The sequence below is a fragment of the Pezoporus wallicus genome, unplaced genomic scaffold, assembly GCF_028554395.1.
Source record: "Pezoporus wallicus isolate ANWC-B61680 ecotype Strahan unplaced genomic scaffold, APGP_CSIRO_Pwel_v1 scaffold_2146, whole genome shotgun sequence".
NCBI lineage: Eukaryota > Metazoa > Chordata > Aves > Psittaciformes > Psittacidae > Pezoporus > Pezoporus wallicus.
In genome coordinates this window covers 3,227,313-3,241,988 of record NW_026639769.1, presented here as the reverse complement: position 1 = coordinate 3,241,988, position 14,676 = coordinate 3,227,313, and the positions used below count along the sequence as shown (strand labels likewise).

Genomic DNA, 14,676 nt, shown 5'->3' with positions numbered 1-14,676 from the left:
GGTATAACACAAATCACTGCTGCTACCACCAGTGATAATAATGATAAAGGAAATAACAAGGGAAGAGAATACAACACCTCAGCACCAGCCGACCGATAACTTGCCCCCCTCAGCCCGACCAAGCACCGACCGATACCTCCTCCAACCCTGCAGTCTCCCAGCCCTTCCGGCTAACTCCCAGTTACCTCCTGGGCATGACGTGCTGTGGTATGGAATACCTCTTTGGTCAGTTTGGGTCAGGTGTCCTGTCTCTGCTTCCTCCCGCCTTCCCCTCCTCCCTGGCAGAGCATGAGGCTCACAAAGTCCTTGGCCAAACCAAAACATCGCTATCAGCTCTGTTCCCAAGCTGAAAGTCAAAACACTGCACTGCACCAGCTACCAAGAAGGAGAAAAATGACTGCTACTGCTGAACCCAGGACACTCATAATAGCTAAAACCAAGCCAAAACCACTACAGGTTTCCATTAGATTGCTGAAAGCAAGCACACTGATAAAAACATCTTGACAATATCTAGAAAGAAAAAAAGCAAGAACCATTAAGCTTAAGGTGCAAAGGTAGTCTTCTCACTGCAGTCAAGGTAAGGAACACATGCTGGATCTCCTATCAGCTACTCAGGTGTGGTTTACATATTGTAAATGGTTCCGGTTTTACCAATAAAAGGAGTGTCAAGATAAAGTGTGAGAGAAGGAGAGTGAGACAGGCAAATAAAATATGTATGTGGGGGTGTGTGTGCATTTGTGTATGTAACACTGTGTTGCGAAATCCAGTATTAAAAAAATACAGGGACGTCAGTATAGTTTGGTACATCATGGTAATGCAAGTATTAGCGTATGATGTTCTTGAAGTATGCCAGAGTAATAAAGCACACTTTCTTCTAAGTATTATTAGCCATGGAAGAATAATTCAGATAATGTAATCAGTTTATACATAAACATTTGCCTTGTTAAGAATTTTTATCCTTGAGCATTTCTATCCTTACTTTGCATTTGAAATTGTATGAATTTAGAACTCAAAATTTGTTATAATATCCAATACCTTATGTTGTTATTTGGTGAAAGCCAATTTTAGCATTACAAAGACAAAGCATAGCTGGGTATTTATTTAGCTGAAAACTCAACATGTCTCTGAAAAAATCCAAAATCTATTATAGATAGTATTATGCAAGACATTAATCTTAAATTTTAAGGCAGTAAGGAAATTGTTAACAAAATCAATCTGTAAAATATACAGCTTAAATTTACGCACAGCAATATTGAATTTTATGCAACTTTTTTGTCAAAGTAGCTAGAAAAGAGAAAAATGGAAAAACTTTAACAACCCAGTTGCCAAGAAACCATAATAATTGTCAGCTCATCAAACAAAGCTAACAGTTCAGCTCCCCAAAAACTCCTGCCAGCACCTACTGCATTTACTACACAAGTTGTCCATGTGAAACCATGGTCTCAAAGAACAAGCCAACACCTTGTGTGACTTACAATGCTCATGATACAAACCAGCCTAAGAAAGACCCAATGATAACAAAAAAAAAAAAACACCAAACAATTAACTGCATCAAGATAGAATACTCTTATTAAACTTCATTTAAGAACATAAAGTATTATGAGTCTCCTATGCCAGGAAAAAAATGCTAGGAAAAAAAAAAATGCTAGGGAAATGCTAGGGAAAAAAAACATCTACCATACCAATTTTATGCTTGAGACATAACAGAATGACTTGGGTTTGGAGGGATCTTAAAGATCATCTTGTTCCATCCCCCTGCCATGGGCAGGGACACCTTCCACCACACCAGGCTGATCAAAGACCCATCCAACCTGTCCTTGAACACTGCCAGGGATGGAGCATCCACAGCTTCTCTGGGCAACCTGTTCCAATGTCTCACCATCCTCACAGTAAAGAACTTCCTAGTTTCTGATCTAAATCTCCCCTCTTTCAGCTTAAAGCCCTTCTACCTTGTCCTATCACTACATTTGTAAAAAGTCTCCCACCAGCTTTCTTGTCAGTCCCTTTAGGTACTGGAAGCTGCCCTAAGGTCTCCCAAGAGCCTTCTCTACTCCAGGCTGAACAAGCCCAACTCTCTCAGCCTGTCTCTGTAACAGGAATGCTCCAGCTCTCTGACCATCTTTGCAGTCAACTCTGGACTTGTTCCATGAGGTCCACGTCCCTTTTGCTGAACACAGTACTGTGGATGTGGTCTCACAAGAGTGGACTACAGAAATACTCTAGGTCTGAAAATGTTCCTAGATTCTACTGACCTGAATTGTCAGGTTAATCTATGCCTACCCTGGGATACCTTCACCACTGAGATAAACTAAAATGATCACACACATCTGATAGATTTCATCACGGGGGGGGGGGGGGGGGGGGGGGAAAAAAAGAAAAACCACCACACACACCAGAAGGAGCTCAGAGGTTGTTGGGGCACCAGACTGAGCAGCTGAGTCATCCTAAGGTCTATCTGCTATCACTGGAGACAGAGAATGAGTTAGAAAGAACATCACTGCCAAATGCTAACTCAGATCTTAGGTGAGCCAGAGAACTACTTTTCTAACCTAGGCATTTCAGTTACAGCCACAAAATCTGCATACCAAAGAATTCTCCATCCTCCTCAAACCATTAAAAATACTTTAGTGGAAGACCTAAACTTAACACATTACAAATGCTCAGGCTTTATTACTGTAAGAAAAAGCACCTCTTTGTCCAAGCCACAAGAAACAGAGAGTATTGTATGCATTTACAATGACATGAGATTAGAGCTAAGAAGCTGGGAAATTCACTTGCCAGGGTTCAGGCAACTCTGAGGCAATTTAGTGCTACACTATACGTGTTTTAACATACATTTGCTTTGCTTCTTAGAGAAATTAGTTCAAGTGTCCACTGAAATTGTAAGCAAAGGTCACATTAAAAATGTGGCATTTCTGGACTTTATTTAAGATAGCCTCCAGCAATCTCTCCCCCTGATTAGGCATGTAGCGGCTACAGCAAAGCAAAAGCAAAGGGGAAATTTGAGTCATGCAGTAGCAATGGGTTGGCCTTTACTGTGAATATTGTGAGCACAATTATCAGCAGGAAGTAGTTTTAAAAACAGGCAGTTGTTTTCAAACTCTTTTTCAGAGTTGGAACAGTTCAGGAGAACATACAACAACAGCTGAAACCAGCAGATAATACCTAATATGTATTCAAAAATTATACAATCATAAAATAAATGTTTTCTTTGAGGCTGAAAGAAAACAGTGATAACTTCACGTAGAGAGATTGCTAGCACATGGAAAAGTTCTCTCAAAGGGATAGAAACCTACTGATATTATAGATATACACATACAAAATAACAGGACATAAACACAAGGAGACATAAATGTGCCCAATTAAAAAAAAAAAAAAGAAAAGGCATGAGCAGTTTCAACTGCTTTTCCTTTGCTGTTCATTCTTTAAGCTGATTTCACCAAGGTAAGCAACAACTGTCCATCAAGCAATGACTGTCCATCACTATAAACTTTTAAATCAAAATGAGAGGAGTCTAAAGGTTTTACTTCAAAAGATTTAATTCAAGGCAATCCTTTGACCAACGTGATGCAAAAGGTCAGACTGAGTGGCCAGAACACTCCCTTTCTGCCTTTATAATCTGGTAATCTGTGGATAATGTGAGAGCACCATGAATCACCACAATGGTCTCATTCTCAGCAACAGAAGAAACAAATGTTCATGATGAAATGAATAGTATCAGAAACTTAAATCCCAAAATACCAAAACAAGTGTGCATTTGTATTTCACACAGACCTACATTTTACATATTCCAGCAGCCCTAAAGTACTTATATGAAGCAAAATCCCCTTGGTTTTCAGTATTAACATTTAGCAGGAGGCAAAACTGCCATTTGCAAATATATTTGCCAGTATATTTGCAAATATAGAGATGCAGGAGTAAATTGTGAAAGATGCTTTTAAAATAACAACTGTCATTTACAACAGAGTCATTCCCCCTCCTAATAAATAAATATATAAATCCTGATTTAAATGTCTGATAATTTACAACTCTCAGGAAGCCTTCAAATATTATTTCATGCTACTGTGTCAGAATTCTTCCACCACATAGCATGCCCTATCTGGGAAATACAGGCACATGTAAGCAGCACTGAGAAGACAGTCTAGTATTTATATCAGTTAGTTTTCCTCAGCCTCAAAATGTTTTTGGTATGATTTGTTTTGGGTTTGTTTTTTTTTCTTTTTACTTATTTTTACAAACTTACTACAAAATCAGCCATACACCAGAAAGAGGAGTAATGACAAGGAGTCTTGACTGCACACTCTTAAGAGCCATGCTGTCCACTAATGAAGCGTCACCTTTTTACAGTTGAAGCAAAAATGCTTTCTGATTTAACACAAAAAGCAGAGCAATTAAATATATAAAATATTTAAGCATAAAGTCACACTCTGTACTCAACAACAGCAAACCAGCTGGCTGCAAACAAGAAAGCAAAGCTTAAGAGGAAAGCTGACTGAAAAGTAAAACTAATTTCTGTGTATTAAAACAATTGTTCTTCAAGTCCTAAATGAAACAAAATAATTGCAATTTCAACATTAGGGTTCTGTATAAGCTACGTAAGAGATGGAAATTTCCCAGAAGCACTTACAGTAACAAACACACAGAGGTAAGACAAAAGGGAGGGTGGACATAGAAGTGGAGTGATATCAGGGTGAAAAACTAGTGACAGCATTTGACTGACCCTGAACCCAGTTTTTCCCCTTGCAGATCAACACGCAATTCACAAATGTCCCTTTCCATATTTTCATACACCAAGTGACTTCTGATTATGACTTATTACGATTATCTCTCTGCTGCTTTACAAACTTACAAACCATTTTAATTAGCAATTAACTAAAACTGACAGCACTAATTGTTTAAAGTAAATCTCTTCCCAGCAACACTGAACTAAAATGATTAGAAAATAAAAACCAAAACCAACTCTTTTGTAGAAAACTCATTTCTGATACCTCTAACAAAAGCTTTGCCTTGAGGCTGAAATCCTACAGAGCCAAAGTCTCTTAAGTTTGCAATTTTGTCTGTACACAGTCCACATAGCACAAGCCACGCTCGTGTATATAAACAAAACCCAGCATTTAACAAACCGAACTGGTAAGCACAAATGTCAATTTTATAAAAAGCTGTCTTCATTTATATGTACATTAATGCATGATTAAGTAAAAAAAAAAACAAACGCATTTTGGTCCATCCTCTTTTGCACACAGCTGCATGCCTAAAGCTTTTCCTTAAACTGCATTTTTCTATATTCTGTATTCTAAAATCCCCAGCTAGGGACAAAAGGCAGTGCCACACTCCTTCCCCAGGTAAATCAGGATGTTTCTCTTGGAGTTCCCTTTCAGCACGTGCACTGTCACAATCTTCATACTTAAGACAGAGTTTTCAGCAGTAATGCATAGAGTCATAGAATGGTTTGGGTTGGAAGGGACCTTAAAGATAATCTAGTTCCAACCCCCCTGCCACGGGCAGGGACACCTCCCGCTAGACCAGGATGCTCCAAACCTCATCCAGCCTGGCCTTGAACACTGCCAGGGATGGGGCATTCAGCATCATACAACCACTTAGGCAGATTGTTAAAAATGAGACAGGCATTCTGGGCTGCATTCAGCCTGCCTGATTTCATGGCATTAACTGAAAGGGCTAGAAATGCAGTGTTTTGGTTCACCTAAGGTCTGAATTAGCCTTTGATCCGAGTTCTCTTCTCCTCTATCTCCAGTGATTGTACACTGTAGTCTAGGGCACCTGGGCTGTTGACTGGCGCCATAGCCAGTTAGACAGGATGGATCCAACCCTGAAAGCTACATTAGCCTTCAGACTCCCCAGTGCACATACAGTTCAGCCTTTACTAAATTAATGCTGTAGCTTTTCTTCATAATTGCGTTCAGAGGCATTCCCATTTAGAGGTACATTTTCAAAAGCATGCCAGCTGAATATAGCTGAATACGCAGCAAGTGCTCAGCACTTCTGAAAATGCTGCCCTTAGAGAGTACAATCTTCAAAGGACTGGGGCTAGTCTGTACTCCTAGTGTTACTGACTTCAAGTAAATAATCTGCTGTATGGGATATTGCAGAGTTTTTACATACTCGCATGTAAATTTAACACAGCAGAACACAAGAAAAGTAAAAAAAACACAACATCTTTTTCTTCCCAAAATGCTTGTACACTTAACTCGAATTATTCAGTATATCAAGATGGATCAAATACGCAAAGAATATTTGTACTAAGCTACTGAAAGAATAATCTAGTTAGCATATTTGCTTTGGGAAAAGAAAAATTTAAGCATAGAATGAAAATGTAAATATTAATTTAAAAGTTTTGAGACATAAGGTTAATCTTCAACCAGGATGATGTGACCATGTCTAAATAACAGTTGGCTATGTTCAAACAACAAAAGTCTCCAAACAAGAATGAGAGACCCCCTCCCCTCCCCTGAACAAGCACTGGTGAGGGAACACAAGAGGTTGCTAGGAGAAGCAAGGTTTAAGGAAGAACTTAAAAGAAGAGCAGGGCTGGCAGACAAGAATGGGGAGAGAGGCACCAGGAAAGGAGCAAAGCTCAAGCTGCAAAGGAAAAAGAAACCAGAGTAAATAGTAAAATCACTGCAGAAAACATCCCGTGTCTGAAGAGTTCAAACACAAACAGGTATGAAATTGCACAGTCCAAAAATTTGCCCAGAATGACCATTTCATATCAAACTGGGAATGAAAAAAAGTGCAGGTGTAAAGGAGGACACCAACAGTAAAGATTTAAGTAAATGTGAAGTAGTTCAGTTCTCTCTTTTCCCTACATATAAAGTCTGCAAGTGTTCTGACTTGTACCAACAGTGAAAGAAAAGTTTCACAAAACTCAGAGGTACAAATCTGCAAAAACTATTCTGAGATGACAACTAGGTATTCAGCACGGCAGCACCACACGCATTTGGAAATGTGAAGCAGCTGATTAGAGAGAGAAACCAGAAGCAGAGAAAAATCACTGCCGTCTTACAGGTGGCAAAGGAAAACCAGCACTGTCATGAGCCTGGCACTCTGCTTTTCAGAAAAATCCAAAGGGGGGGGGGGGGGAGGGAATACAAAACACACCACCAACCAAAACAACAACAAAACAACAACAAAAAACCCATACAAAACAAATAAACCAGAATAACCTCAGCCCTGAATTGGCTTGATTCCTGCCCATTACTAGCCCCACTCTTGGGCTGCTATTTATACAGCAATGTAGCAAACCAGCCTAGGGAACTGTCTAAATTCTAAACTATTTTTTTTTTTCCTTTTCTTTTTTTATGTCCCCATTTTCAACTGGATTAACTCCCCACTTCACATGCAACTGCACAAACACCTGGGTTGATAGAAGGCAAGGATGGGCTGAGGGAGGACTGAGCAGGCAAGGACAAAGCAAGACAACTTCTTTCTGAAGCCATGCCAGCTCATACTGGCTTAAAGCATTCATCAAAACTAGAGCCTGAGACAATCTGTCACTCATCCCACCTTCTCAAATTCCTCTTTAAAGTAACACTGTTTGCAGAGTTCTCCCTAGTTTATTTCCAAACACAAAGACCTACCTTATCTGAAAGAGAAACCTTAAAATAAATAAATAAGGACCAAAGCCTGCAGAATAACTGCTTTATAGTAAGCCAAAATCTTATAAAACTGGTAACACCTTCCTTGTTTTAAGTACATACATGGTTCCTGTGTGAAACTTCATTACAGTACAGCTCTGGTTTACCCACAGTAAACACCCAGCTATCCTTCCAAAAAGTAGCATTATAGTGCTCAACTAAACCAGAACAAAACCAAATTCTGTAGATACAGAATGTTTTACATTTTTCCATGATAGAAGGTAAGCTCTACATCTCTGCTTTGATGCTAATGCACTGGTATTAAGTGCTCCTTGGAGAATTCTCTCAACAGACCTTTGCTGGGATGGGAGCACAGCAGCTACTGTACCCAGCACTGGGACATGGCAAGAATTCACAGAGAAACTCAGATGCTGCTTTCCTGCCAGTATCAGTGAACTTGATTTATCCATGCACAGGCATTATCTAGTATCTTACATGTAAAACAGTGCCACTCATTAGAAAGTTCGACACCAGAGCCTTTGTTTTGAGAAAAACAAAGAAAATGAATTTCATCCCTGCTATTCTGAGGCCTTTAGCAGGAAGTACAATAATCAGATGTGTTAAATTTCACCTTCTCAAAGGCCTTTAAGAGATTCATATCAGCATATGTCACATTACACAATGACAGAATAAAGCCCTCTGTATCAGATGCCTAAGGCACATAACTGTAGAAACCTCTTTTTACCTTGACCTGGTTACCACCATGCACAGGAGAGCCCTTGCCTTCAGACAGCAGGCACTACATGAGTATCTGTTCCCTAATTCCTGTCGATGAGAAAACCTCACCTCTGCAGGCGGGAAAGTTCTCTACATTCCCAATCACCCTCACACCTACAGCACTCTGTAGGAAAATACTGGGTGTAATGGATTTATGGATGTAGCTGGCTCTCTCCTGGGGCGAGGGGTGAGCAACGCTTCCACAAATGCTACCAAACTGTTAATTGCTAGTCTTGTAGTAATCAAAGCAAGTTTGATTAAAGGCACTACAGTAACTGGCAAGCTTAAGCACAACATGGATCTGAAAAGTGGGTGCTTTGAACTAGTTCATCAGCAGTGCTTGGAAGTCAGGACAGCACACCACTTTTACACTGGTTGAACTCCTCAAAGCAGCCAAGTTTAGTCATTCCCAATAAATTAATAGGAAAACATGGAGCTAAACTGCTGTACTGCATTCACTGCACAGAAAATTCCTGCATAGGAAAAAACCTATGCTTTTACTTTAAGAAATGCCTACTCTAAACATAAAAAAAGGATGTCTACATGTTCACTGCAGAAGAAACCTACATACATCATACCAGCAAAAAGGTATACAGAATTTTATTGTTATTAAAGAGTTGCATTTTCTAACCTGGGCCTGTTTTATGATACATAAATAGGAACTTATCCCAAATGAGTTATTATTGTATTGTTATGAGTTAATAAAGCATTTTACGAAAGGTAGAACAATGCATCTTGCACAGGCTATGCGTTAGAGTACCACTGCAAGACTGTTCAAGGGAGGTTTATTTAGCAGTACGGACTAGATAACTAGAGACTAGTTATTTAGTAGTATGGGAGGTCCATTACCTCCTTGGACAGCTTTCCAGGTATCTTGGGATATGGTAAGAGAAGCAACTGAGTTAGCATGTTTGAATTTACCAACCTGTGGACATGACACAATATGCAGTCATGTCTTCACTTCCACTTCACAGCCATGCTCAAAAGAGGTATTACCCTTAGCTGTCACTGGCAGGGCGAGAAAATACCTTTAATCCCCGAGAGCCCAAGTGAACAAGACTCAGGAAGAATTTAAAAAAAAAAAAAAAAGACAATAAAAAGAAAAAAGAACTGCAATAGCTTTTTAAACTTTAAAAATATCAAACACCAATTTTAAAAACCTTTCAGGGCTAGAGACAAGTGATGCATCATACTTTGAAATGGATACAATTCTCAACATGACACATTCCCTTTCAAGGGCATAACATACTGTACTTTCAATTTAAAACAAATTTATGTTTTGGAAAGAATTGCCCTTAGAAAAAGATTAAATTTGGTCCTTGAACAAGTATAATACAGCAGGTGGAGGGAGGAGTCTAATGTTATGAAAGAGAGATGACATATCTCAGATTTGAAGGTAGCTAACTTTTCAGAGTTCCATTACAAGAATAAATCTTTGAGATGATCTATTGAGCAGGGAAAACACAAAGTGTATCAAATGCCTGTGGCTGTATTTTATCTATATGAAAGGCTGGGAAATACATGCTTCCCTTTGAGAATCCGTTTTTCCCAAGAAATTGAAAAGCACAGCCCAGAGGGACTCCAGGCTGTGCCTTAGGACACTAGGCTTCTGTTTCCATTTTTGCCAGTGCCACACAAAAAACATTTAATCACTCTTCACAATGTTTTAAAGTTTCCCCATTCTTGGTAAAATGCTGTGAAATCTTCCGATTACCTTATCGTCATAATACACATCTAACTCTGGGGGTCTCAAGTCTCTCCACAGGGTCAGAGAAACAAGCTTTCAAATGTATTTCAGCTGTAATGTCCCAGTAGGTAACTAACATTACAGTCAACAACTGTTTTTCAGACCATTTCCTTGCCTTTGAAAGACCCAAGCTATACCCCATCCTAATGCAACATCCTGCTGTAACTAGTGAGTTTATTATATGCAAACCAACATAAAATTTGTCCCCTCATGCAAAATATGCAAAAGGGCTTAAGAGCTAAGTTACATCCTGAGCTCCTTATAATAAAAAGAATGCAATGCATATCACAGATTGAGTCCTTTCAAGTATGCCAGTCCTAATTTTCATGCTTCTATTATCCAAAACACGTAGCTAAGAAGCTGTTAAAACAACTTTAAAATCCTTTATTCGGCTTAATATTTAATTCAATTTTGCATCAATTTGCTCTAAAAGCATGCTGTAAATACACTTACCACTTTTCATTGTTAAAATTATAAAGCAAGCATCAACTTGTTTACTGGTTACTCATCTTTATCAGGGAATTCTTAAGAAGCAAAAGGAAAGCCCTTTAATGGGGTGAGGCATGAGAGGGAAAAGGAGGGTAGGAAGGGGTCAGAATTCACACACTGATCTCTTACTGAAAACTCAGGTGTTTGGTAAGCAATCTGCTGCAATTCTTCACTTGTCAGGGATTCTGCAATTCTGTTGGCGTTACTGTCAGTATTTCCTTTACTTAAGTAGGAACTCCCAAAGCATCTGAAGACAATGTTGCACGGCATCACTGAAGTTAATTTACTTGCAAATTGCATTTCTCACATTCTTAAAAGTTAACAACCTTCATTAAACGGATTTAATCAAGATGGAGAATGAGGAATATTTTCCTGAAGTGTCATTTTAAACTTTTATCCCTGTATTATCTTCTTTTGAATGCTGTAGCAATGGCAAGCACTTAATCTCACATCTCTCTTACAGCACAAAGACTGCTTCATTATCAGTTTTTAAGAAGCTGTAAACTTATCTCAGCTGCTGGAATTCTTCATGAGAGAAAGAAGAAAAAAAAAATAAATCAGTAACGACATACATATCATCTGCCTCTGGGAAAATAAAAGCTGCCCGTGATATGCTGGGAAAGATCTCTTTAGACTTATATCACACAAGGCTTGCAGTAGTTCTATTGTAACCTAGCAGCGTAATTTCAAGTAACGTTCTGCAATGCACTGACGGCAAGCTCCTAAAATACAGCTCTGCTCTGAACAGCCACTGAGAATGCTATTGTGGGTCTTGTGTTTACAGCTGCTCACTGATGGTGTCGTATTTGCAAAGCTGTCAAGAAAGATGATAACTCTGTTCCCACCACTGAGATTTATAAATTCAGCCTAGGATTCCGATAGCAAGCTCAGTACGCTACCAGAGCTAGTGAGCCTGCAGAACGTGCTCCTCTTCACAATTGTAACTGAGAACTCAAAGGGGTTTAGCCAATATACTTGGAATATTCCAGGGCCTTGACAAAATCAAATAGGAGACTAGGATGTAGAACAAGACTCCTGCACTGTGGGAGGCAGCATTAGATGCACATGGGACACAAACATATCTACATCATACTACTGCCTTCATGAGCGAGTTATTTTCCTTCCCTCCAGTGCCTCAGTTTCTATGACAAGAAGATGGGCATTGTAATACTGATCTTCCTTATAAAAAGGTGTAAATTCTACACTTCCATCACCAGGACTTTCAGCTAGGAGGAAAGAAACTGGAGTTACAGTTCTGCTGCCAGAACTGTACATACTAGAACAATATAACCATATATGATATATATAAAATATATTAAGAAAAAAAAAAAAAGAAACAGAAATAACCTGAGAAAAAAGCTGAACTAGGTATACATCCCCCCCAAAGCCTGGCAAGTCACCTACAAAAGCTTCCATTTGTTTGCTCTTCTCCCGGCCCTACAATACTTGCATTTCAGACTGCACAGCAACAAGAGCTTCAAAAAGAGAACAGGCGGGGTTCAGTCCCGATTACCCTGTCTGCTTTTAACTCCCCTTACAGAAGTGAATCTGGGTTTTTCACAAGTCAGGAAGAGGCTTTAGTCACCAGCCACAGGGGAAAAATAGAGAAAAAACCCCACAGAACAAAATAAAAAAAAAAAAAACAAACCCCAACCCAAAATAACCCACACAAAACCACCCACCACCCTATATATAGAAAAAAGATAATCAATGAACACCTGTCACTGTATCACCCATCAGAAGACTCACTGCTCTGGACTCTGAGCAAAGAGAAATTTTTACAGGGCACTGGCTAAACAGTTAAACTGCCAAATGGGCAGTTCAGCTGCACCTCTGAGTAACGTGTTACCTCACCTATCAGAGCTTTACATGGCACCTGAACTAACACAGGATCAGGGGAAACTGGTGCTGTGGTGACTGCTGCTTATCTTGACTTTAGCAAAGCTGAAGCTATGGTGTGCCATGGTGTCCTTAAAGCCAAATTGTTGAGACATAATGGTCTGGCCTGCTGTCTAGGAGGTAAGCATAAAATTGGCTAGACTGCCAAGTTTAAAGGGCTGTGATTAACAGTACAAAGTTCAACAAGGAGACAGTTACTGCAGGAATCCCTCAGGGACAATGCTGTCTCAATCAGAAATGAGACAGCAAGGCAGAAGCCACCCTAGGCAAGTGTGTAGATGACACTAAGCTAGGGGAGCAGTCGATAAATCAGAAGGTGAGGCTGCCACTCAGAGGCATCTCAGGAAGTTGGAGAACCGGGCTAACAGAAGCTGCATCTGTCTTTGAACTTCCTCAAGTCTCACACCTGAGAGAGTAACCCCTTGCTACAAGTACAGGTGGGAATGATCAGTTAAGGAACAGTTGTACAAAAGTAGCTGGAAGTCCCACGGACAGGTCAAGCAGGGGTCAGCAGCATGCTCTTGCAAACATGTACTGAGCTGTGTTAGCAGAAATGCAGCCAGCAGCAGAAGTGGTTATTCCCCTCTATTCACTACCTGCGAGGCTGCATCTGGAAAGCCGTGTGCAAGTCTAGGTTTTTAAGTACACTTAAGTATACACTCTGAATGGCTGCAGTGGAGGGCCACTGAGGTAGTTGAGGGGCTGGAGCATGTGATATATAAGGAAAAGCTGAGAGAGCTGGGCTTGTTCTGCCTGGAGAAGAGATGCTTTAGGGGAGATCTAATGCTGTCTTTACCTAATGAGCAGGTATAGAGAATATGGAGCTAAATCCTTCCCAGACACACAACACAAACAGAACAAAAGGCAACACATGCAAGCTGCAGCAAGAGAAAACCTAGTATTAGGGGAAAAAAAAACAATAAAATCTTTGCTTTGAAGGTAGTAAAACCCAGAGAGAGTATGTGTCTGTTGCCAAAGACAACCAACACTCAACCAGAGTAGGGCTTCAGCAACCTACTGAGCAGGTCAGCAGGGAACTGGACAAAGTACTTCCAACCTAATTTATTCTACAATCCTACATAGGGCACAGGCTTTCTGGATTGCTTCCCGAGTATTTCAGCACCTTCAGATACACTGCCTATATAAACATTTCCCTGTAAGTACGACATCTTCTTTGACTGCTAGAGAGCTGCTAGAAAATGCTCTGTATTCTCTTCTCTTCGATCCTAGAACCTGTCAGTAGGGATGACTGATTGCTGGGATGAAACACTTCTGTCAAGATACTTCTCCCCTTTCCATCCCCCAGCTTTTTTTTTTTTTGATGTTGTCCTCATATTTTGGATGCTACCTCTCAGCCAGCATTCCTGGCTCCCAGTTGTGCTCCCAACTTTTCCAGTTGCAACAGGAGGAAAGTGACCAGTTCACAGCTCTGCTGGGAGGGCTGCCAACATTATCAGCAAAAAACAAGGACTGAAGCATTCTCTTGTTTCATCATTGAATGACTATGAGAAACAGCTGAGACACTTGAAGCCACCAGTTCAAAGACTGAGGAATGAGTACAAGAGCAACCAATGCTTGAGTTGCTTTCCTCTGCGACAGTAAGAGCTTAGCGTCTAAGTGAAAGATAATAAATATTAAACTGAACATTGACAAAAATATTTTCCAACTTAAAAACTAGAATCTGAATATGCTGGAAATAATTATTGGCAATGAACTGAGTCCTCCAGATGTGACAAGAATGCAGTGATTTGGGAGTCCCTCAGAGACAGGAGCACAGATGCAGTCCATCTGTTGCATTCTCTAGAAGACTGATCCTTTAAGGACCAGAACTTTTTATACAAAAAAGAAAATTCAACTTAGATTCTGCACAAATTAGCAGCACTCATGTGGGAAAACCAAACTTTCAATTCCAGATAAACACAGAATACAGCATTCTCTGATTTCAGGTACCGAGACACAACAGCTGAAACCTCCAGATGTCTCTTTAAACGAAGACTTCTTCAGTTATGACTTACATTATTTTACATTTGTTTCCTCCTTTCTCTGGAGACTGAGGATGGCCCAAAAGTGATTTCAGTGGCAAATTTCAAAATAAGTATTCTTAATTCAGACAACCCAGCTCTTTCACCCAACAGGAAAAGTGGCAGGAAAGCATCTATAATCCTACAACCT

At 39.9% G+C, this 14,676-nt stretch overlaps 1 protein-coding gene across 5 annotated transcripts in view; it reads right to left on the bottom strand.

The window, feature by feature from the left end:
* Positions 1-14,676, bottom strand: part of BRF1 (BRF1 RNA polymerase III transcription initiation factor subunit) — a 174,121-nt gene that overhangs the window by 104,415 nt on the left and 55,030 nt on the right. The window lies entirely within an intron of this gene.